The sequence below is a fragment of the Narcine bancroftii genome, chromosome 3 (genome assembly GCF_036971445.1).
Source record: "Narcine bancroftii isolate sNarBan1 chromosome 3, sNarBan1.hap1, whole genome shotgun sequence".
Lineage (NCBI taxonomy): Eukaryota > Metazoa > Chordata > Chondrichthyes > Torpediniformes > Narcinidae > Narcine > Narcine bancroftii.
Genome location: NC_091471.1, coordinates 90,554,843 through 90,581,363, shown reverse-complemented (window position 1 = coordinate 90,581,363; position 26,521 = coordinate 90,554,843). Strand labels below are relative to the sequence as shown.

The following is a 26,521-nucleotide window of genomic DNA, read 5'->3' as shown; positions in this document are numbered from 1 at the left end:
CAGGTTTGAAAATATTTCACTGCTGACTGCCATTTGTTAGGTTGGTGGTTTATTTTTCATATTATGGAATTTTATTTAATATAATGAGTCAGAAATAGGAAATTTCCATTGGCAAATGGAATTTAACCCTGATTTTTTTTTTAATGTAATGCTCCTTTGAGGGGGAGGGAATACTAATTAGGGTGGGGCATAGTTCATGAATGGAAGGACCTAGCGAATATTGAAAAATAAAAGAAACTTGGAGTAGCAATTCAAATATCCCTGAAGATGTCAACACAGGTGATGAAGAAGGCATGTAGAATACTGTGCAAGGAGGTCTTTGCTGCTGACAACTGGCTTCTGGGAACCAGGCTTTAGGACTGGGATTTGCAAGTGCTAATAGTGAGCAGGGCTCCTGAAGGGTCTCGGGTGGCTTCAGGAGTTCAGAACATGAGGCCGAAGAGGTGTGACTCAGATGCTTTGAGCTCCGGAGTACAACTGCACTGGCCAAGAGATCACGTGGCTACAGGAGCGCAGGAGGTGGCGGCATCGAAGGAGGTCACAGGATCCATGAATAATCTGTCTCTGAAGGGATTGTCTTTTCCTCATCTTACTTGGTCTCATGGCACCTCTTTGTGTGTCTTACATAACAAACAAAGGAAAACAAATTTGTGTGCATAACTAAAAAGGAATCTTGAAATCTAATTATTGTCAGTACCTACAGATTATCTCCTCAATGTCCCTCCACATTGGGAATTATTTATTGATTTTGAAGTCATTTAACCTATCCATCATGCTTACCCAAAAATTATTGGCCATGAAATAAATTTAACCTAGTTATCCTTCAGACACTGGCAGTAATCTTTGATTTGATGATGGAGGCATAAAGATTGCAAGAAATATTGTCTTATGGGGCACGTCTAAATCTAGTGTTGGGCCAGTTGTCTGTGTTGCCTTTCTTTCATAACCCTCAGGTTATTCCTTTGAAGAAGGTTGGAACGTAGTAAAAGCTGTCATCCTGTGGTACTGAAACAATTTAATTCCATTGTTGTGAAAAATCTCTCACTTCAATCCATGTTTCTTTGTGACTTTTGTCATAATTTTAGTGACTTCTGCATTTCTTTATAATCATCGCCTAAAATATTCAACAATGAATATTTTCCCGTGGAATTGGGTTATATTCCTCATTGAGCAACATTTCATTACTCAAGTCAAATCAATTTTATTTATCATTCATACAATACGAGTATGGTAGAACGTGATAGTGTTTCTCTAGGACTAAGGAGCATATTTACAGAGATACAAGTTAGGAAAGCAGTTAACACATTAAAATATTAAGGTACTAAGATATATAACTGAAAGTCCATGGTACACTATTGACATCTGTACTGGGAGTTCAGGAGTCTGATGACTTGGGGGAAATAAGGGGAAAAATGCTGGATGACAGAAGGAAGAACAATTTACATGTGGGATGTGTGGAGTCTTACATAATGTTGATTGCTTTCTGCCTGCATCTAGTGCAATAGATGTCCTTCATGGTAGAAAGAGAGCCCTAATGGTCTTTTCCGCTGACTTCACTATCCTCTGCAGGATCTTGTGGTCTAAGGTAGACCAGCTTCCAAACCAGGTGGTGATACAGTTGTACAGAATGCTCTCAATACTTCTTTCTTTCTTTGGCTTGGCTTCGCGGACGAAGATTTATGGAGTGGTATGTCCACATCTGCTGCAGGCTCGTTGGTGACTGACAAGTCCGATGCAGGACAGGCAGGCATGGTTGCAGCAGTTGCAAGGGAAAATTGATTGGTTAGGGTTGGGTGTTGGGTTTTTGTCAGTGAGGACGGAGGTTGGGAGATGGGCTTTCATCAGCCTTCGCAGAAAGTAGAGGCGCTTCTGGGCTTTCTTGGCTATGGAACTGGTGTTAAGGGTCCAGGAGAGATTCTTCACCAGGTGCACTCTAAGGAACTGATACTCTTGACAACCTCAACAGCGGAGCCGTCAATGGTCAGAGGAGCGTGACCTCCTCGGGCCCTCCTGAAGTCGACAGCCATCTCTTTTGTTTATTTAACATTCAGATACAGATTGTTTGGGTAATAACGGATATGTTCAGATACAGTAACGGGTAATAAAAAGTTACAAGCAAGATGTGGAAAGTAGAAATTTGCTTTCTGGTTTTCTTATTTGTTTGCTTCTGCTCCCTTCAGTTTGTGAAATATTTCATGATCCAGATCATTAGTTTTTTTATTATGGATGGTGACAGAAGGAATCAATTGGATGGTAAAGATCTGAGCCAGTGAAAGCTTCCTACTGATAACTGATAGTTTTAGAGTAAGAACTTGTCAGGGAGGTAATTACCTGATTCAAGGCAAAGTTGCTGAGATAGGAAAGTTCAACTATAAGTTCAACTTCAGCTTGGAAGAAAATAAGGAAATTTTAATTGTTGAGGAGAAAGACAAAAATAACACTGATGAGGATATTCTAATGAAAGACCATTATCTCTGCCTGAATTAAGTTTTGGCATCAGCACCTTAAATGCCATTAAGGAAAGCAAGGCCTGACATTGAATAATAGATCCCTCATATACTTCAGGGCACTTTCCAGTGTGAATAGACAGAAAAACATTTCAAATACCTGAAATGAAATAACATTCAACATGTTTTCTGTAAAATAGCATGCAGAATAACCAGGGGCATATTGGAAATAGCGTTAGCAATTGATTGAATTTCATTGTGACTTGAAGAACCAGAGCATTTTCTTAAATGCAAACAAAGAGTGGAACAGTCACTACTATATGATCATAAGTGCAACAGTTAGAGATTCTCAATAATAACTGCTGAGGGACATGACCAGAAACGGAGGCCCCATGGGTTTAAAGGCAGCCATGGTAGTAACTGAATGCACAACTAATCTGCTGCTTGTGAAAGTTCCGGAAAATTGCCACCTGCCAATACCAGGCAGCAGCCAGGACAGTTTTTACCCAAAGGTTCCTGGGAGAGGTTTAGGAACATAGGAACATAGGAAGTAGGAACAGGAGTAGGCCAAAAATGGCCCATCAAGCCTGCTCCATAATTCAATAAGATCATGGCTGATCTAATTTATGACCTAACTCCACCCACCTGCCTTCTCCACATATCCCCTAATTCCTCTATCATGTAAAAATTTATCTAACCGAATTTTAAATATGTTTAATGAGGCAGCCTCAACCACTTCCCTGGTTAGAGAATTCCAAACATTCACTACTCTCTAGAAAAAACTATTTTTCCTCATCTCTGTCCTAAATCTACCCCCACCCCACCCCCCCCCCGAATCTTGAACTGTCCTCTCGTTTTAGTTTCCCCGGCCAGCTCAAAAAACCTTCCTACATCTATCCTATCCATACCCTTCATAATCCTATATGTTTCTATAAGATCTCCTCTCATTCTTCTGAATTCGAGCGAATACAATCCGAGTTGATTTAATCTTTCATCATAAGTCAACCCCTTCATCCCAGGGATCAACCTAGTAAACCTCCTCTGGACGTCTCCAAAGCCAGTATATCCTTGCTCAAATATGGAGACCAGAACTGGACACAGTACTCCAGGTGCGGTCTCATCAGTACCTTATACAGTTGCAACATTACCTCCCTACTCCTGAATTCAATTTCTCTAGCGATGAAGGCCAACATTCCATTTGCCTTCTTAATAACCTGCTGCACCTGCAACCTAATTTTTTGCGATTCATGCACAAGCACTCCCAAGTCCCTCTGCACAACAGCATGCTGTAGTTTTTCACCCTTTAAATAATATTCAGCTCTTTTATTTTTCTTGCCAAAATGGATAACCTCACACTTACTAACATTGTACTCCATCTGCCAGACCTTTGCCCACTCATCCAGCTTAACTATATCCCTCTGCAGACTCTCCACATCCTCATTACAATTTGCTCTTCCACTCAATTTGGTGTCATCCGCAAACTTGGCTACACTACATTTTGTCCCCTCCTCCAAGTCATCGATGTAAATGATGAACAGTTGTGGGCCTAACACTGACCCCTGCGGCACCCCACTTACCACTTTCTTCCAACCTGAAAAACTCCCACTTATCCTGAGTCTCTGCCTCCTGTCAGACAACCAGTTTTCAATCCAGGCCAATATACTTCACCGGACTCCACTTTCCTGTAACTTACTGATATGTCTCTTGTGCGGTACCTTATCAAACGCTTTCTGGATATCCAAATATACATCATCAACCTGTTCCCCTCTATCCACTGCACCCATTATATCCTGAAAGAATCCTAACAAGTTTGTCAAACAAGATCTTCCCTTTCTAAAACCATGCTGGGTCTGCCTGATTGAACCCTTACATTTCAAAAGTTTCATTATTTCATCTTTAATGACGGCTTCAAGCATTTTTCCAACTACAGGCATCAAGCTAATTGGCTGATAATTTCCAGTCTTCTGCCTACATCCCTTCTTAAAAAGTGGCGTGAGATTTGCTGTCTTCCAGTCTGCTGGGACCTGCCCAGAATCCAAAGAATTTTGGTATATGACCACAAATGCATCAACTATAACTTCTGCCATTTCCTTCAGAACCCTTGGATGCATATCATCAGGACCAGGTGATTTGTCTGGCTTTCATTCATTAGTTTCTCCCCAACATTCACATCCTTAACTCCGCTCTTGGGCATGCTCGATGTGTCTTCCACCGTGAAGACTGACACAAAATATTTGTTTAATGCCTCGGCTATTTCCTCATTTTTTGCTACCAGTTTTCCTTTCTCATCCTCCAAGGGTCCTATGTTAACTCTGACCACCCTCTTCCATTTTATATATTTATAAAATTTTTTGCTTTCTGTTTTTTATATTTTGTGCCAATTTACTTTCATAATCCTTTTTCCCATTTCTTATTATCTGCTTTGTAACCCCTTGTTGTCTCTTAAAGTTTTCCCAATTTTCCAGTTTCCCACTGCTCTTTGCAGCTTTGTACACCTGCGCCTTCAATTTTATACTCTCCTTTATTTCCTTTGTTAACCACAGTTGATTTTTCCTTCCCTTGCTGCCCTTTTTCCTGACCGGAATATATTTTTGTTGAGCATTACAAAATATTTCTTTGAAAATCTTCCACTGTTCCTCAACTGTTTCATCAATTAGCCTGTGCTCCCACTCCACTCTGCCCAATTCCTCCCTCATCCTATGGTAGTCATCCCTGTTTAAGCATAATATATTAGTTTTAGATCTAACTATTTCCCTTTCCATCTGAATGAGAAATTCAATCATACTATGATCGCTATTTCCCAGATGGTCTCTGACTATTACATCATTTACTCTACCTATCTCATTGCACAACACTAGATCCAGGAGAGCATTTTCTCTTGTTGGTTCCTTAACATGCTGCTCAAGAAAGTTATTGCGGATGCATTCTATGAAGTCCTCTTCCAGACTCCCATGATGAACTTGATTTTCCCAATCTATGTGGAAGTTAAAGTCCCCCATGACTACTGCCGTATCATTATTACATGCCTCACTTATCTCTCTATTTATTTCCTGTGCCACTAAACTAGTGTTGAGGGTTCTGAAGAAGGTTTGGTAGCTTGGAAAACCTTAGTAGGATGGAAGGGGAGATGTTCTAAAGGAAAGAGGTAAGTAAAGGGGCAGGGGTACAAAGGTAGAACTCCAGGATGTCCTTTCCTCCATAGGCTCAGACCCTAGCTTCATTAACAATAGTGTGCTCCCAAGTCTCTGCACAGAATCATTCACCAACTTGAGGTGAATCAGCTGTCCCATTCTCTGGCATAACTCATGGTGGAGAAATACCAGTTACTGGTGGTGCATTGGAATTCAGTGCCAGAGACTGGGGGACAGTGTGCAGAGCACATGGAAGTGGGTGTGAGGGGGAATTTGAGAAGATCTAGTGTGGAGAGTAGGACAGAAACGAGAAGGTGAATTGGCAATGCACAAACAATAAGTTACAAGTAAGGGGGAGGGTGTTGTTGGTGGGGACAAGAGGAGACCAAAAGAGAACAAGAAATATTGAGGGGAAAGAGGATGGAAGTGAGGAGGAGGAAAAAGTGAATTCCATCTGTGCATGAGGCCAGTGTGTAGGCACACATATGGGCAGGCACCTACTCCTGTATCCACTTGTGTGCATGTGTTATAGCCCATGTAGCAGAGCTGGCCCTCCAGAGGACCTGCTTCACTGAACCAAAGACTTTGCTCTTGATCAGCCTGTGGGGGCCAATGTGCACAGCCATTCTACAATAAAATGTGACATTCAAGCAACGTGAAATCCACTATAAAACTTTCAGGATCTGGAACGCCTAGTTATGACAGACCTTAATGTTGCTCTGCAGGAGTTGGTGTAGGATGGCACGGTTTGCTTAGCAGTCAGTGCAATGCCTTTACAGCACCAGCGATCAGGTCCGGACCTGGGTTCAAATACCGCACTGCCTCTAAGGAGTTTGTACATTCTCCCTGTGTCTGTGTGGGTTTTCGCCATCCTTCCAAAATGTGACGGTTTGTTGGTTCATGGGCTGTAAATTGAGCGGCACAGACTCATAGGGTTGAATAGGCCTTTTACAGTGTTGTATGCCTAATTTTTTTAAAAGTTTAAATTTCTAACATCATGGCCAGGAATGAGGCATGATTAGCGAGAGGTGGACAGATTCAAAGAACAATGTGGAAGGTACAATGTATCCTGGAGTGGCAGTGCAAAATCCCTTCTTCATTAGGTGAGTTTGTCATCCAGAATGCACTAGTCTTTCACCTCAGGGAACCAACAACAGGTTCCAGTCATCAGCACCTCTGTTCCAATCCTGGAAGCTACAACTGAAGCCAAGGAGGATTCCTCGGACTTCCAAAAAATGCTTGCCTAAATCATTGAGGGAAGTACATGGATCCCCCTCAGTAACTTCTACAGTAAAGTAATTTAAAAAAAAACACAACTCTGGCAAGGCTTAATGGGGAAGGAGGGTGTCAGGAAAATCTACTCCAGTGGAGTCCTCCTCCTTGTAAAATGCTTGGATGCAATCTTGTAGGATCCAAGTGCATGTCCACACAACAATGCCCCACAATTTCACATTCTGAGCAAACGATTGCAAGGACATCTGCATCACTTACCCTATCACAAGTGAACTGACCAACGCCTAATCTATTGTTTTATCTCCATCGGCCTGTCTCCAGACAACAGTAACTATGGAAACTACTTGACAACCTTCAACTGACAGAAACCATAGATATAACAGTACCTGGGCTGTACCTGTCAAGATACTCCTCGTATCTCCACCAGAAAGCACTAAGGTTTACTGGGAGGATCAGGCCTTTGAATGGATCTCATATTTGACAAAAGATGATAACATTGCATTTTCCTTTATAAATGTACTTTTCTCCATTTTCTGCACTATTTGTTACACGACTCCTATTTTATTTATTTGTCCCTTTTATTTGTTAGTATTGCACAAACTAATGCTTGAGTTAGATGGCCTGTATAGCGCACAAGTTTCTTTTTGCATTTCAGTACATGGCGATAGCACATTTCATTCCCTCACTCACTCACTCATTTTCTATGGTGGCTTCCTAGTTCATGCTTAAGAGTTACCAGGTTGCTTCACAATTAAAAAGGACACATCTTTAAAATTATTACTGAAGTTGATGTGCAACTTGTGTTTGGTAAATAATGATCAACCACAGTAGATTCTAACCCTGTGCAGCAGTGATGATTGTCATGAACTGCTCACTAGATGGTATCTGTACCACAAGGTGTCACTATTGTATTATTATGAGAAAAATAAAAAATGTTGAAAGTTTAATGACTCCTTTTATTACTAAGGCAACACAATTTTTGCACTACCAATCAACTGCAATTATTTTTCTTTCTTTTATGATTTTATTATTTCTCTTTTTAAGTGTTGAGTATTTTATGTACCTGGGAATCTGCAGCAAGAAGACATTTTCAATGTGTGGCACGATCAATGGCCACCCCCAGACATGAAGCAAGAAGTCAAAGCCTTTATTAATCAGAATACCTTGGCATGCCTCTACATGCTGCTGGCTCACGTCCAAGGCAGGTATGAGGAAGGAGACTAAGGTTATCAGCCTTTATTAGGGGAGGAGCTACAGGTACAGAAGGTGGGTCAGCCTGCCCAGTCCAGCAAGGTTATGCCTGCAGTACTGCGTTCCACCATATTCACCCCTCCTTTTTTGGATGAAGTCCAGTGTGATGATGTGGGGAAATGTCCATAACAGTTCAGAGGTTTGGCCGATCTGGTGGTTTTATCTGGCGCAGTATTCACCGCAGCACCGGCTGTGTTGTCGGTTCCTGTGCAATGATGGCTTGTTCAGCAGGCTGAGTGTTGGAGGGCTGAACTGCGTCTGTGTGTATGGGTTCCGGGGGGTGGTTGGGGGACTTGTTTGAGGGGGTATGGGAGGTTGGCAGCCCGAGGGGCTTGTCGGGGTGTTCCCTAGGGCTGACTGGTCACTGATGGGGGCTACTGGGTGCACCTCCCGTGCCATGGCCCCAAGTTGAGCCAGCTCCCAGATGAACATTATGTCATGCTGTCCATCCAGGTACCATACCAGAGCAAACTGTGGGAGGTGGAGTTCTTCGACCAGTGGATTCGCTTTATGGGTCCTAACATGCTTACGGAGAAGCACCAGCCCTGGGGTCATCAGCCAGACAGTCAACGTAGTTCCCGAAGCTGAACTCCTAGGAAAGGAGAACAATTTTTCAATTGGGGTGGCGTTAGTTGCAGTTCAGTGTAGGGACCTGGTAGCGTGCAGTGCTTTTGGAAGGACCTCTTGCCACTGGGAGACGGGCATCCCTTTCGACATGAGGGCCAAAAGGATTGCCTTCCAGACCATGCCATTCTCCCTTTCCACCTGCCTATTCCCACGGGGGTTGTAGCTGCTGGTTCTATTCATGATTATGCCCTTGGAAATGGTGTTGCTGCATACCTTGCTCATGAATGTGGACCCCTGATCACTGTGAACATAACAGGTATCTGAACAGGGTGAAGATGTTGCGGAGAACTCGTCCACAATATTCAGGAAGTACATGTTCCGATTCGTGGATAAGAGGGGTCCCTTGAAGTCCATGCTGAGACATTCAAAGGGCTGAACTACCTTGATAAGCTGAGCTCTCTCCGATTGGTAAAAATGCCGCTTGCATTCTGCACAGACTGAGCAATTGCGAGTCTCCCTGACCTCCTCAACTGAAGAGGAGAGGTTATGGAGCCTCACAAAATGGTAGAGCCTTGCTACCCTGGGGTGACAGAGGCTATCGTGGAGTGGTTGGAGGTGATCTACTTGTGCCCTTGTGCAGGTTCCCCTGGACAGAGCATCAGATGGTTCATTCAGTTTGCCCGGCTGGTACAAGATCTCATAATTGTAGATGGACAGCTCAATTCTCCACCTCATGATCTTGTCATTTTTAATTTTCACCTGCTGTTTATTGTTAAACATGAAAGCAATGGTTCGTCAGTAGGGTGAACGGTCTGCTGGCCAAATAGTGCCTCCAGTGATGCATGACCTCCACTATAGCCTGTGCCTCCTTCTCAATGGCGGAGGCATTGGAGGGTTCAGTAAAAAAATTCCACTGGCCCGCCTGCTTGGTTCAGCGTGGTGACCAGGGCGAAGTTGGAGGCATTGGTCTCCACTTGGAATGGGATGGATTTATCAATGATATGCATCATTGGCTTGGCAATCTCATCTTTAATGCCCTCAAAAGCCTTCTGGCCCTCCGCCATCGGGGGAAAGGTTTTCACCAGGGTTTGGGCCTTGTAGGCATAATTAGGGATCCACTGGGGATAGTACAAGAAGAACCCCAGGCACCTTTTTAAAGCCTTGAGGTTCTGGAGCAGAAGAAATTCCTGAAGGGGGCACATAAGCTCGGGGTCAGGGGTGATGACATCATGCTCTACCATGAATCCGAGGATTGCCCGCCACTTGGTGCTAAACACACACTTTATCTTATGGTATGTGAGGTTGAGGGATTCGGCAGTGGCTAGGAATTTCTGCAGGTTCTCATCATGTTCCTCTTGGTTCTGACTGTAGATGGTGACATTATCCGAATAGAGATAAGTAGCTTTTAATTTGGTGTCAACTACCATGGGATCTATCTCCCTTTGGAGCACTGACACCATGTTTGTGAGGCCGAATGGGACCCACAGGAAGTGATAGAGGTGGCTGTTTGCCTCAAATGCCATGTAAGACTGTTTTCCGGGCAAATCAGAATTGATTTAATGCCTATGTTGGAGAAGACCCTGAAATGGGCAATCTTATTAACCATATCATCTATGCAAGGGAGAGGGTAGACGTCTAATAAGGTGAACATGTTGATGGTCTGGCTGTAATTGATGACCCGGTTCTTCTCCCCAATCTTCACCACCACCACTTGCCCCCTCCAGGGGCTGTTTCTGGGTTCTATTATGCCCTCCCTCAGTAGTCACCCCACTTCCATTTTTATGAATTCCCTGTCCCCGGGGCTTTATTGTCTGCTCTAAGTAGTGACTGGTTTGTAAGCCAAGGTGAGGTTTTACAACAGAGGGGGCAGAGGGACCTGGAGGGTGCCTGGCATTCCGGTGTGTGATTGGGCACATTCGGGAAGATGGACGGGCCCTCCAGGAACTGGTTATTACTGACCTTGAGTGGGTGGTGGGGTCAGTCAAACTGCATCAGCACACCCTTAAGCTGGCACTGGAACTCCAGTCCCAGTATGATGGGACCACAGAGATGGGGGATCACCAGCAGTTTGAAGTTTCTATATTTCGTGCCCCTCATGGTTAGGGTCATGGTGCAACACCCACTGATTTCCATAGAGAGGGATTTGGAGGCTAGTGCTACTTTTCACTTCGCCGGGGACACGGTCAGAGAATAACAATAGGCTGTACCCGGGGGCATAAAACTCTCTGTGCTTCCTGTGTTGAACAGGCAGTCCATGGTGCAGCCATTTACCTCAATGTCTATCATCTGTCACCCCAGCTGGTGTGGCCTGCTCTGGTCCAGCACGATGGAGGCCAACGTCAGCCTCCAAGATGGCCGCCCGTGAGATTGCGAAGATTGTCACCCCCCCACGATTGCAGCTGGTGAGACCAGATGTGAAGCCAGATGTAACGTCACTCCTTGTTATCGCACCCCTGGTCCGGATGTGGTGAGGACATTGTGTTGATTGAGCACTCTGGTACGCAGCCTCCCCAAAGCCTGGCTGGCCTTGCTGATCCTGGAGTCAATTTCTTTGTCCAAAGACCTATCACCCAAGGTGATGCTCCCCAAGTATTTGAAGCTGTTTACATTTGTCAGCTGGGTGTTGTCAACAGTGATTTTTGGTTCTATGGTGTTATTGTTTAGCATGGACTGATGGAGTACTTCATTCTTGTACAGGTTGATGGTTAGGCCAGAGAGCGTTGAAGCATCTGAGAATTTGTTCAGCATTAACTGTAGATGACAGTGTAGATGCCCTTCGTCTGTGCATTCAAGCAGCGAAGGACAAAGAGAGAGCCATCCAGTCTGTACCTAATGTACACTCCCTCCTCCAGACCTTGGATAGCACGTGACAACATGCAAGTGAAGAACAGATTGAACAAGACTGGGCCAGTACACAGCCCTGCTTCACCCCATTAGAAATGGCAAATGCAGCTGATGTGTTACCACTGCATTGGACCGGTCCTGTCATTGCATCATGGAGCAGCTGAATAATTTTTATGAATTTCTTCGGGCATCCATAATGTCTCAAGATGATCCAGAGAGTCTCCCTGTTTACAGTGTCAAATGCCTTTATTAGGTCAATGAAGACTGAGTAAAGAGGCTTGTTCAGCTCCATGCACTTCTCCTGAATTTATCTCATGGAAAATATCCTGTCCACTGTACTCGTTCTGGCCATGTCAAACTGCTCCTCTGGGAGATTCCTTTCCGAGACAGTGACAAGTCTGTTCAGGGGAAGGCGAGCAAAAATCTTGCCCGTGATGGATAGCGGTGAGATACCCCTGTAGTTTCTGCAGTTTCATTTGCTTCCCTTATTTTTGTAGAGAGCCATGATGAGAGCATCGTTGATGTCGTCAGGCATCTCTTCTGTGATCCAGGTGTCTTCCAGGATGTCATGGAATGCCTGTAATACATCTGGGGTTAGAGCTTTGTAGATCTCAGCAGGAATACCATCCTGTTCTGTTGCTTTATTTGAATTGATCTGCAAAATCGCTTTATTGATCTCATCAGTAGAGGTCAACAGGTCTAGGTCATCCAGGATTGGCTGCTGAGGGATGTACTGTAAGACATCAGGATCAACTGTGGACTGCCTATTGAATAGGTTGGAAAAGTATTCAGCCCAGCGGCTTTTCACTCCTTCCTGATCTTTGATCAGGCTCAACCTGTCAGATGACAGCAAGGGGGATCATCCTGATTTAGAAGGACCATAAACTGACTTTATGGCGCTGAAAAGAACTCTCTGGTGGCATGCATGTCTTCATAGTTTTCCACCTGCTCAGCTTTTCTCTGCCACATTTCTCACAGGTCTGCCTGTACTTTGGACTGCAGATGTTTAAACTTGTCTTTCTTTGAGACAGATGATGGGTCATTTTTCTCATCTGCATAGGCCTTGTTCTTGGCCTAAGGACTGCTGAAATGGTCACATGGTTTTCATCAAACCAATCTTGAGCCACTTGGGTTTTATTCTGAGTACAGTTGTTGCAGTCTGTGTGACAATATCTTCAAACCGCTTCCACTTTTCCAAACAGGTTCCCACAAGCGGTGAATTGCTGGAGAGTTTTTCATTAAAGTACATTTTGAAAATGTTGGGCTTGACCTGGATTTTGTAGTTTGCCAATGTTTAATGACACTCTGACAGTCTTTGAATGTTTATGAATCAAAGGGGCTATGTGCAGTTTGAGGATTGAATGAACCAGCCTGTGATCTGTCCAACACTCGGCACCTTGAATGGCCTGGGTGATGGTGACATCTTGAAGGTCATGCTGGTGTACTATTACAGAAGCTCGTCTGTATGGAAGACATCTCGGGTCGCATTCAGGTAGGCCTGGAAGCAGTCTAGCCAATATGCAAACTCCTCAGCCGCATCAAGGGACGGGGGTCTATCAACAGCATTACTGGGCTTGAACAACGCCTCCATCCTTGTTTGTAAGCCAATAAAATTGTAGCATAGATAAAAGATCACACTAGACTGGAGGGAGAACTAACTTTTATTAGCTTACAACACACATAGGGTTCACAACAGGCTTCAAAGGGGTTCTGGGTTTAGGCGGGAAACCAGGGTTATATATGGGCCCCTGGAGGATGAACCGGGAAGCGGGGCCTGTCATCAGTACAGGACACATCTAGTGAATCCCAGTTCCCTACAATTACATAGTTGAGTAGGTTCCAGTGTTTGGACATAGGATGCATCCAACTTGTTTGCAAGTGTGAACATCGTGTTAGTGATGCACGGGTTGTCCTTGGCACATTTACTCAGAAACAGTAGACCATTACTGTTTGGTTTTCCTACTTCATATCTCCCAAGGACACCTCCCAGTCATCACTATCTATCGCCACCCTAGTGTTGAAGATGCCCAAGCTGATAGAGTTTGTCGCTGGCATGGGTTACCCGAATAGTCGGGTCCAGGCCCTCATAGAAAATTTCCTTGTCTTCGTCTGAACTCAGGAGAGTTGGTGCATAGGAACTGATAATAGTGATGTGCTGGGACTTAGTAAGAGGGAAGCGGAACTTCATGGTACATTCATTGATTCCAGTGAATAAGGTAAGGATGTTCTTCAGCAAAGCAGTCTTGACTGCAAAACCTAGTCCATGGATCCTGTTGTCAGTCTGTGGTCTTCCTTTCCAAAAGAACTTATATCCACTCACTGCTTCCTATAATTAACCCTTGTCTGCAAGCTTGGTCTCACTGAGTGCAGAGATGTCAATGCCATAAGGCGAAGTTCAGCCACTATGAGTGCTGTTCGTCTTTCAGGCTTTGCCACCTTGCCTCTATCCAGCAATGTGAAGAGATTCCAGGCTCCAAAAAAGAGTTTTCTTTTATTTATTTTTCTTGTAAGTCGACCGCTGAAGAGATGATCAGCCAGCACAACAGAAACCTGTGTGTGATGGAGGTTTAAGTTAAACAACTGTTTTGGCAGAAGAGACCTTGATCCAGTGGCACAGACAATCGTTATGGCTGGAGACCTCTCTTGCTGCATTGGATGACCAAGACGTCTAAGTGTCTTGTGGAGTGCTCTTAGCACTCCACAATGCCTGCTGGGCCTGTCTTCTTGACCATTGGACCATTAATTGATCTCTTCGGGTCAATCCAGGGCCAGGCTTCATATGCTGGGATAAACAGATCCCACTACCTCACCAAGGGTTGAAGACCCTGCCACCTACCCTCACCTGGTTAAGCCCATCGGCTGAGATGGTTTACTAGGGTGTGGCCACTGCATGGGCTACAGTTTCTCGCAGCTGCAGGTGAGAGCTGAGCATCGGGGGGGGGGGGGGACCAAAAGATGGATGAGCTGCCCGACAAGGGCACAACAGCCCCACCTAACATCAGAGGTTCTACCCTTCCCTAGACACCCCATACACCCCATAATATCAGTTATTACCGACTGCATTAAGAATGGAGGCTGTGCCCAGAGACTCAGCAGCAAAAATCGAACATTCAAATGTGCAGTTATTTTTGGAGATGCTGCAAAAGATGCTTTAGCCTTTAAAATGCTCAAATCATCCACAAGGTTCAGATTTTTTCTTAATTTTTCAATATTTTTATTGAAATTGAAATTAAAGTTCAACATTGAAAAATACAGAGTACATAAGAATACATATTAAAAGTCAAAAAATAATATGATCATACAAGTTCAGTCAAGGTAAAACACATTCTCAATTAAACAAATTATTCTACAGTAATATTTTATTATTTAAAAAAATCTAAACACTCTACCAAAAACAAAGCTGTTTGGCAAAGAGAGAAAAAGGAATTCCTATTCAAAGAATTAAATTACCTTAGTGATCAACACTTCTGCATTCATAATAAATCAGAGATTCTGAAAATAATTCATAAAAGGTCCCCACGGTGTTTAAACTCAAATCAGAAATTGAGCATCTAATCTCTAAGTTTAAACATGACATGACATCATGTAGCTATTGAGTGTGAGTGTTATTGAGTTATTGAGATGGAGTCCCTCCATCTGAACAACACTGCCTGTCTAGCCATAGAGAATTAAAAGTTAATACATGCAAACCAGATGCCGTTTGAGTTATGCCGCTCTCTCCAACAATACCAAACAAGGCAGTTAAAGGATTAGGCTTAAAATTAACTTTAAAAAGTACAGAAAAAGTTTGAAGTATTTCTTTCCAGTATTTCTCAAGGCTCTGGCATTGTTCAAAGCATATGAATTAATGAACCATCTTTATTGTGGCATCTATCACAACGAGGAGATACATCCACATAAAAATGAGATAACTTCCAGGCTTTTTAAATATTTTCTAAAGAAGCCTCTTATTACCAACAACATGCCATAAATGTTAGATATTGAACTGTTATAAAAAGGTTGTAAATTAAAATTTGTATCTATTAAATCTTATCAGTGCTCATAGGGAATGTATGTAATTGAGATAGTAAAATAATCTCTAATTGGTAAATAACAAAAAAACAGTATTTGGTAATCAAGATTTAACTGACAGTTGTTCAAAAGAAGCAAAACGTCCTTCGACAAATATATCTTTAAACATTTAATGCCTAATCGATATCATTCTTTAAAAGCTACGTCAATCATGGAAGGTTTAAAGAAATAATTAGAAAAAATAGGGCTATAAAGAGAAAAATCTCAATAAGCTAAAATGTTTTCTAAAATATGTTTAACCACCGGGTTATCAGTTAATTTATTTTAAAATATAGGAAGTGAGGATCCGAGATGGGAAATAATAGAAATTTTGTAACAGAATTAGATTCCAAAGAGCCCCATATTGGACAGTCTTCACAGTAAATATAATATTTCCAAAATGTAAGATTATGTATATTAACTGCTTAACAATAGAACCTAAAATCTGGTAAAGCTGAACCTCCATTCCTTTTAAGTTTTTGTAAATGGACCTTTTTAGGTGAGGATGTTTATTCTTCCATATATAAGATTAAGTTAAGGAAATCAATAAAGACAGGCAAAGTCTGAAAAAGGTTGTACATATTTAGGTAATATACTTATTTTAATAGAATTGATTTGACCAACCAATGATAAAGAAAAGGGTGACTTTAAATAACAAATCTTGCAGAAGTCTGAGCTAATGCTTTCACTTTGGCCATATTTATTAGCATGTTGTACCTCAAGCTCTAGTCTTTTGTTTCTCTATTCAATAATCTATTTTGTTCTTCATTAGCTATTTGTTACCTTTGAAATTGCTCTAATTGCTGTTTCTTGATTTGAACCTCCTAATTCACAGTATTCCCTATGCCATGTGTTCTGTGATTAATAAAGGATTGCTTAAGGTGGTATGTGGGTGGAAAGAAAAAGTTTGAAAACCACTGTTTTAATCATTCCAAATTGATTCATTATATGCACAGTTTCATAACTCCAAAGGAAATGGGCTAATGACAATTTTTCTCAAGCAAGATATTTCAGTAATAATTGGGTCTAGAGCAATGATTCTCAACCTTCCCTTCCTACTCACATACCACCTTAAGCAATTCCTTACTAATCACAGAACACTTATGGCATAGGGAATACTTAAAGTGGTAAGTGAGTGGAAAATAAAAGGTTGGGAACCACTGCTCTAAAGCATATCTTTTCACCAACCACTGTTGTGCATAGACAGTAGCCAGGTCTGCTTGCGCCTTAGCATGCATGGATGATAAGCTTGAAGCACGTGAAGCTGTACTTGATCTGTTCCAATGCGTAAGCTGCGATATCTCAAATTTAGATCTCTTTAATGCAATAAATCAAACTCTATGGCTGTTACTTTGTGTAGTTTTAATTCATTGATAGAATTCTTTTTTTCTTTGGCTTGGCTTCGCGGACGAAGATTTATGGAGGGGGTAAAAAGTCCACGTCAGCTGCAGGCTCGTTTGTGGCTGACAAGTCCGATGCGGGACAGGCAGACACGATTGCAGCGGTTGCAAGGGAAAATTGGTTGGTTGGGGTTGGGTGTTGGGTTTTTCCTCCTTTGCCTTTTGTCAGTGAGGTGGGCTCTGCGGTCTTCTTCAAAGGAGGTTGCTGCCCGCCAAACTGTGAGGCGCCAAGATGCACGGTTTGAGGCGATATCAGCCCACTGGCGGTGGTCAATGTGGCAGGCACCAAGAGATTTCTTTAGGCAGTCCTTGTACCTTTTCTTTGGTGCACCTCTGTCACGGTGGCCAGTGGAGAGCTCGCCATATAACACGATCTTGGGAAGGCGATGGTCCTCCATTCTGGAGACATGACCCATCCAGCGCAGCTGGATCTTCAGCAGCGTGGACTTGATGCTGTCGACCTCTGCCATCTCGAGTACTTCGACGTTAGGGGTGTAAGCGCTCCAATGGATGTTGAGGATGGAGCGGAGACAACACTGGTGGAAGCGTTCTAGGAGCCGTAGGTGGTGCCGGTAGAGGACCCATGATTCGGAGCCGAACAGGAGTGTGGGTATGACAACGGCTCTGTATACGCTTATCTTTGTGAGGTTTTTCAGTTGGTTGTTTTTCCAGACTCTTTTGTGTAGTCTTCCAAAGGCGCTATTTGCCTTGGCGAGTCTGTTGTCTATCTCATTGTTGATCCTTGCATCTGATGAAATGGTGCATTGATAGAATAGATTTTTAAAAAAAGCATTTACTGTAAAAAAAAGTCCTTTAGACTCTACTCAAAAGTTGTCATAACAAAAACAATAGCTAAAATACATAAAGATATATAGAGATTCAAAATTTAAAGAACAATTTCTCCTGCTCATGCTTTCACATTTTGTAGAATGAGAGTAAGCAGTTAGCCTGGGTGGATATTACTTCATAGTCACTATGGTAACACTCTCTTAAAGAGACAGGCACAAAATTAACTAAGAATCAAAAACACCAGGTTTTATCCTTTACTGTAACCAATTTGATAATACCCCCCTCATGTGTTTAATTAAAGTGAGAAATTTTTCTTTGAATACATTTTTTGTCATTTTTAGCGATTGTTACACCCAAATAGGTAAATTGATTTCTTGCAATTTTAAATGAAAGGTTAGTATTTATCAGTGCCAGATTATTCAAAGGAAAAAAGTTCACTCTTATGTAGATTTAACTTATAACCTGAAAATTGACTAAAATGAGAAATTAAAGAAAGCATAGAAGGCAATTAAGTACCAAGATTAGAAATAAATAGCAATAAATCATCAACATAAAGCAAAACTTTGTGGGCAGTGCCCTTCATTAAAATACCAGTAATATCATTAGATTCTTGAAAAGCGATAGCTAAGGGTTCTAAAGCCAGGTCAAAAAGCGATGGACTTAAAGTGCATCCTTGTCTGGTTTCATGCTGAAATTTAAATGGTTTAGAATACTGGAAATTAGTAGAAACACAGGCAGAAGGCGATAAATATTGTAACTAAATCCAATGAATAAAGTCAGCCTAAAAATTACATTTTTCTAAAGTCTTAAATAAAGACTTACCCAATCAGAGGCCTTCTCTGCATCCAGAGTTAACACACATTCTGAAACCTCCTTAGGAGAGTATATAAAATGCAATAAATTCTGTATATTGAAATGGGAATAGCAAGTTTTAATAAATCCAGTTTGATAATCAGATATAATAAATACCAAAATATTTTCAAGTCTACAAGTGAAAACTTTGGATAGAAATTTATTGTCAACATTAAGTAGAGAATAAGCGAGATAAGAAACTCATAAAAAGACTCTGGAAATTTGCTCAATTTAAAATAATCAAAAAAAAACCAGAACATGGGTGAGATGTAGGTACAGAGGAAAAATCGACGTAAAATTCTCTAGTAAATCCATCAGGACCTGGAGATTTGCCAAAATGTAATGAACATTCAGCCTTGGCAATTTCTTCATACAAAATAGGTTGATCAAATTTTATTTGGTTATCAGCAGGTAATATAGAAATATAGAATTGATCAAAAAAATTATTCATTACACTATTATCCTTAGAGTTCAGAAGAAAATTCCTTAAGGGTATCATTAATTTCTAAATGATCAGTTGTAATAACACCATTAGCTTTGTGAATTTTTGATATGTCATTTGGCTACTAAAGCTTTTAATTGATTAGCTAATAGTTTACCTGTTTTACCTCCATGAATATAGAATTGACTTTTAGCTTTTAAAAGTTGACATTCAATTGGATACGTTAGAAAAATCTCATATTTAGTTTTAATTTTAGCACACTATTTATATAAAGCAAGGTCTGGAATCGGAGCATACCTTTGATCAAATTGTTTCAATTGATTAGCTACATCTGTTTTCTCATGGATAGCTTTTTCCCTAATGCTTGCAGTGTTAGAGATAATTTACCCCCTAAAAAATGCCCACGTTTTGGGCATAAAGATTAGCAAACACCACTAATTTATTATACAATTTGCCTGTCACAATAACAAAGCAACTATTTGTATCAGAGACAACATTATGTTGAACAAAGGAAATTATTTGATCTATAAAAATAGATACATCTCTGGATGTGGGCTGAAATTATGAATAAAAATGCAGTCTGTTCCATCTTCTATAAAGGGATATGTTATCACTATTATGTATATGTGTTTCTTGCAAAAATATAATTGGGACCTTAAGTTTTTTTTAGCATAAGCAAAAAGCTTATTTTGTTTTTCTGGATGATCTAACCCTTTGATGTTAAAGCTAAGTAACTGAATTACTTGATCCATGGCAACTCCTTAAAGAATAAGAAGCTAACAAATAGGAAACTTATTTCAAACATACTTAACAACCATCAAAAGTGAAGTAGCCACAAACAGGTGCGATTATACCAAGCCAAAACAATTTTGAAAGAAATATTAACACGCCTCCCTCTCTCCACCCAAAGCCAGAAATCTGACCAAAAGACAGATGGCATGCAGCTAACTAATTGATCCATCCCCTCAAAATTTCTTGCTGGCAAAATTCCAATATTATAATGAAACCTTGAATGTTTGCCAAATGAGACAAAACAAAGTTCATTCAGTTAATGCCAAGGGCAGAAGCTGATAAAGCTGTTATATTTCTATAATGCGACCACACACATTGTGAATTAACAAGAGAAAAATCCTTGGAGTAAAGAAAACACATTAAAAAAATTAATTTAAATAGATAATTCAGAATCAAAAAGCTTATCATTTCATAAGCTAAATGATTTAAGTATCAAAAGCAAACTCTGATCAAAATCTATAAACACTAAGGCATTAACTCATGTAAACCTTATTCTATTAATTAAACAGTATAAAACCACTTCTTAGAATTGACCTTCAGTATGATACGAAGGTGAGCTGGAAAAAACAGAGCAGTCTTTAAACCATGATTGCATCATTTCGACATAAAAGTTTTGTATGCAACATGTTCACAAAAGCAGTCCTCGACGATACTAATTGTCTGACATTTGAGATCAATTCTTCCTCTGCAACAAGCTTCACATAGTAAAAGCTCATTAGTTTGAAATTCATGAAAGCAGGCTATAAACAAACGAGATCTTTGACCAGGAGATTTAGGAATCAATGATCTATGTGCATGAACAATCACAGGGAGAGCCAGCAGAACTGCAGATCCAAACAATTCAGCCAGAAAACTTGTAAAAAAATTTAGTAGGATGGCTACCTCCAGTTAACTCTTCCAAGCCCAGAATTTGTAAATTATTTCTTTGGCTTCTGTTTTCTAAATTAATAATCTTCTGAGTTTTTTTAAATTTGTCTTTGATAAATTTTTACAGAGCTTTTGCATCTCATCCATTCTTCCATCCAAAGCTTTCACGAGTTCATTATCTTGAATACACTTATCATGTTCTTCTAAGATTTTTCAAAAAGAATCCAGTTTCGCATCCATCTGCTTAAATCCAATTCTAAATTCATTTCTGAATTCCTGTAATTCATCAGAAGATACTTTTCTATGTTGTCGAAGCAAATCTATGATAGACTCCAAAGACACAGAAGGGTCCTCTTCTTTTCAAGTAGCTTTACTCCTTGTTGCCATGTTAAAGACAGTTACAGTTATTAATCCAATTAAATTCAGCCATGTAAAGTTTAAGAATAACTATTTAAAAAGGTTGGAAAACATAAGGTAAATTGGAGCAACTTCAAAAAGCTGCTACTCCATCAACGGTCATCAGGAAGTCCCAGATTATTTGAATGTGTTGTCTTCTAAAGGACAATGATACATTCCTCAGTCATCCTCCATAACAAACAATAAGTTTCCTGTAGCTCAAAAACTAGTTTCCTACTTCATTCATTCAACAAGTCGTTGTTGAATTTTCCAGAGACTGCAGACATTTCCTGCCAATATCTAAGCTGCTGTAGCGGCGTCTACCCTGCTAACTGAAGGGTCACACAACCAGGCGGGTTGAATTCAGTGTGCAAAACTGATTTATTGCAGACTGCCTGGCTGGCCTTATACTCCCAGCCTGGACCTGACTGAGAACCGCACTGGGGGCCCTAACGTCACTGGGGTGTCACGTGGGTCACCAAGTGCTGGCTTCTGAGCCTGGTGCCGAGATCGGGAGGAAACCCCTGACGGCGCCATTTTGGCCGGCTGCCCCGCCGCGTGCGTGACAAGCGGGGCCGGTTCACCTGCCTAATGGCATACCGCCATGCTGCATTGTATTTTGATGGCACATTGGTGAGACATTGTGATTAAGATCTTATAAAACAATGAACAGGCACAAAATCACTAGTGGATGCCCATAGGTAATTTAAGTCTATTCTTCCTTCTGACTGTGAGAAAATTAAAGTGATTATTGACTGACACATCTCTTGGTAAACTGGTAGAGCAGAGAAACTGATTTTCAGTCAGTAAAAATATTCTGAATTCTAAAACTCCAGCAAATTAAAGGTGAAAATTACCCCCAGACCACAATTACAGGAACCATGGTTATTCTCTATATGAGGGCTAATGCAATTTTTTTCAAAATTCTGGACAGAAAACAGTTCTCAAATGCAGATAGATTTTTTTCTCAAGAAGACTGCTGAAGGAGGTCATCAGTTGAAACAAAAATAGGTTTTTGTGGTCATCAGACTTTCTAGAGACATTAACCGCTATTACCACTTAAATGGAGATGAGGGCAGAATGTTATGGATGCGAAGAGGTCATCTATCATAAGTTGTGTTTTGGACAGAAATGAAATGGAAACAGTGGCAATGTCACATCCCATGATGTCAGAGAAACATAAATAAAGAAGCAGAGACATTATGAAACCAGAAGAAAAAATTGACCTCTTGTGAAAGACGCAAGGGTAAAACAATAGTTTCTGGAGAGAGAATGAGATGTTGTCCTGTATTGTTTTATTCTTATAATAGGAGATATATAATATCAAATGAGTCATTTCACTGTCTCTTTGAATAAGGAGGATAGTTTTGGAATTGAAGATACAGTAACTAGGGAGGTACTGTTGTGTGTTACTCCTGGAAATGGGAACACAAAGTAAATGGAAGTAAAATAAGTAAGACCACTTCTGACTGTCTCTTTAAGATAAAGAGAGCAGATTCATCATATGGAATATAGATTCTAAAATCTCCAAGCAAAAGAGGAGAAGAATATCAGTCAAACAACTCATCAAGTGATTTGTGAGTTTAAAGAGATCAGAAGATATAATATTTAAAAGTGCTTCATAATAACTTCTGAACTCCAATTTAAAAAGATCTTCAAGTTCAAATCGATGTTTGTAACTGGATTTTAAAATTGATCTTTTCAGAATTAAGCTTAAACAGTAATGGTTTGAATGTATTCTCTCTCTCACACACACACACACACACACACACACACACACACACACACACACACACACACACACACACACACACACACACACACACACACTTGCATGTAGTGGCATTTAAGATAGAGTTAAGTTTAGAGATATGTTAGAAATTTTAAGTTATCAATAGATTAATAAAAACTATTATTTTGAATTTACCATTGTCCAGTCAATTTCTCACTGCTGTTCCTTTGTTAGTACTAATAAAGTTTGTTAGTTTGTAGCAGATGTATACATATGCATCAGACATATCAGATAAAAAAGATGAGGAGGAGAGAGAGAGAGAGAGACCACACAGCCCCATATTCTAGTCTAATGTCCTCAAAAATTTTGATAAAGTTGAGAAACGGAGTCATTTTTGTATGCCTCGGAACATTTTTGCCTTTGTATTGGAACTCGTTCAGCCTCATCTGAGGCACAAGACAACAAACTGGCAACAGCCTCTGGAACTTCAGCTTAGACTTGCCATTACTTTTTGGTGGTATGATACCCTACATTAATATCGATCCATAAGTTGTATTTTTGTTGTTACATGGCCACTGTGTGTGTGTTGATACATCAAGTTACTGGAGCATTGAAGAGGGTGTAGCGAGGGAGGAGTCACGTGATGGAGTAGTGGCCGGACGGTGAACTCCAGCCCTCTCCAGAAAAGTCGGGAAAAACAAAGGAAAACACAAAGGCACAGAAATAAAAGTTAAAGAAAAGTGAGTATAAAGGTGGAAAGAAGATGGCAACAAAAAAAGAAAAATCGAAAGCAACGGTAAGAAGAGAGGAAGAGAAGACAACGGAGGAAGAAGGAGAAGGCCTTACCTGTTCGAAGAAGCCCGCGGTGGAGAGAGAAACCCGCTCCCTCAGGTCGGTAGATAGTGGACTACAAAAATGGCTCGCTGAGCCGAGTAAAAGTGCGCAACCGTGCATGCGCGACTCCTCGTGCATGCGCAATGCGCATGCAAAAAAACACACCGACGGGAGGGGGGACCAGCTGGGGAGTCGATCTCCACAGCCGGCAACGACAGCTGCAGAACACTTGCAGCAAGAAGAGAACACAGAAGACAATGGAAACAAGAAAGAAGAGAAGAAAAGGGCAACAAAGAAACAACAGATGGCCAACCCAGAGGAAGAAGAAGAGGAAGAGGAAGAGTACAGTGAAATAGAAGAAGAAGAGAAAGGCAAGATAAAGGTTGTACTTTCTCTTATTAAAGGATACATGGAGTCATTTAAAGAATGGCAAACACAGGAATTTAATGATTTAAGAAGAAGAATAAACAACACAGAAGAGAAAATGAATAAAATAGATATGATCTTAACAGAAATGGGAAAGAAAATGGACAAGATGGAAGAGCGGGCAGTAGCAGCAGAAATGGAGGTAGAAGACTTAAAAAAGAAATTGGAGGAATCTAATAAAAAAGCGATAGAGACACAAGAACTGTTAGCTCAAAAAATAGATATAATGGAAAATTATAACAGAAGAAATAATATAAAGATAGTGGGCCTTAAGGAAGATGAAGAAGGCAAGAATATGAGGGAGTTTATAAAAGATTGGATCCCTAAGACCCTAGGATGTCCAGAACTACAGCAAGAAATGGAAATAGAAAGGGCACATAGAGCATTGGCCTCTAAACCACAACCACAACAAAAACCAAGATCTATTTTAGTAAAATTCCTAAGATATACTACAAGAGAAAAGGTACTGGAGAAGACAATGGAAAAGGTAAGAGAGGGCAACAAACCACTGGAGAAAAAGGGCAAAAAATCTTCATTTATCCTAAAGAAGAGAAAGGAGTTCAATACAGCAAAGGCGATTTTATGGAAGAAAGGGTATAAATTTATACTAAAGCATCCAGCGGTATTGAAAATATTTATTCCAGGACAACAAAACAGACTATTCTCAGACCCAGAAGAAGCACGAAAATTTGCAGAACAACTACAAAAATAGACTGAGGGATGAAGACGGGTAATGAGAGTAAAAATGATCACGATTGATATGTATGTGGGTAAAGAGGTATAAGAGTGAATAGATACAATGTGCATACATGAATGTATCTGTACTTAGAGGAAAATATAGATAGTATAGACAAGAATTAATAAGGGAAGGTAATGGAATAGAGAGAATAAGGAGGGAATTAAAAGAGTGACCTTTGTTACATATGAAAAGTGAAATCTTTTCTGGGGGGGCTGGGTGGGGGGAAATAGCAAAATCAGTTGACGCTTGCGAGTGGATTCACAAACCCAAATGGAGAGGAGAGATGTGGTTATCCGACAAGGGATAAAGGACAACTCAGGAGGGGAAGGGGAGATTGGGGATAAAGAAGATATAAATAGGAGAATAAGGAAAATGTTGGATGTTGTAGGAATGTTGTGTTATAAAGAGTTGAAAATAAGAAAACAGAAATGGAAAAGGAGGAAAGGTAATGATGGAAAAACGGAAAGAGAAGATAAACAAAGTATAAAATGGCTACGCTGAACTATATGACTTTAAATATTAATGGAATACATAACCAAATTAAAAGGAAGAAACTACTAAATTTACTGAAAAAGGAAAAAATTGATATAGCATTTGTCCAAGAAACACACTTAACTGAATTGGAGCACAAGAAATTAAAGAGAGATTGGGTAGGACATGTAACAGCAGCATCGTATAATTCAAAAGCAAGAGGAGTGGCTATATTAATTAGTAAAAATGTGCCATTTAAAATAGAAGAGGAAATAATAGATCCAGCAGGGAGATATGTTATGATAAAATGTCAGATATATTCGGAGTTTTGGAATCTACTTAATGTATATTCACCTAACGAAGAAGATCAAAAGTTTATGCAAGATATCTTTTTGAAGGTAGCTAATACGCAAGGGAACATATTAATAGGAGGGGATTTCAACCTGAATTTGGATCCAAATATGGATAAAACGGGGGAAAAAATTAACAGAAAGAACAAAGTAACCAAATTTATAATTAAATCAATGCAAGAAATGAAACTTTTGGATATATGGAGGAAACAAAACCCAAAAGAAAAGGAATACTCATACTACTCGGCTAGACATAAAACATACTCAAGAATAGACCTATTTTTGTTATCAGCTAGTATGCAGGATAGAGTAAGAAAAACAGAATATAAAGCGAGAATACTATCGGACCATTCACCCTTAATATTGACAGTAAAGCTAGAGGACATCCCTCCAAGAATGTATAGATGGAGATTAAACCCCATGCTACTTAAAAGACAGGATTTTAGAGAATTTATTGAAAAACAATAAAAAATGTATTTTGAAGTAAATACGGAATCAGTGGAAGATAAGTTTATACTATGGGATGCAATGAAAGCATTCATTAGAGGGCAAATAATAAGTTATGTAACCAAGATGAAGAAGGACTATAATCAGGAAACAGAGCAGTTAGAAAGGGAAATAGTAAACATAGAAAAAAAATTAGCAATGAAGGAAGATACAACTAAAAGAAGAGAATTGGCGGATAAAAAAATAAAATATGAAACATTACAAACATATAAGGTAGAGAAGAATATAATGAAGACAAAACAGAAATATTATGAACTAGGTGAAAAAATGCACAAAATCCTAGCATGGCAGCTTAAGACAGAACAAGCTAAGAAAATGGTATTGACATCAAGGAAAAAAGACAAACAAATTACATATAATCCAAAAGAAATTAAGGAAAACTTTAGAGAATTCTATGAACA

General features: G+C 40.4%; 1 protein-coding gene across 2 annotated transcripts in view; it reads left to right on the top strand.

Moving 5' to 3' along the window:
- fat1a (FAT atypical cadherin 1a) overlaps positions 1–26,521 on the top strand; it is a 256,473-nt gene that overhangs the window by 213,038 nt on the left and 16,914 nt on the right. The window lies entirely within an intron of this gene.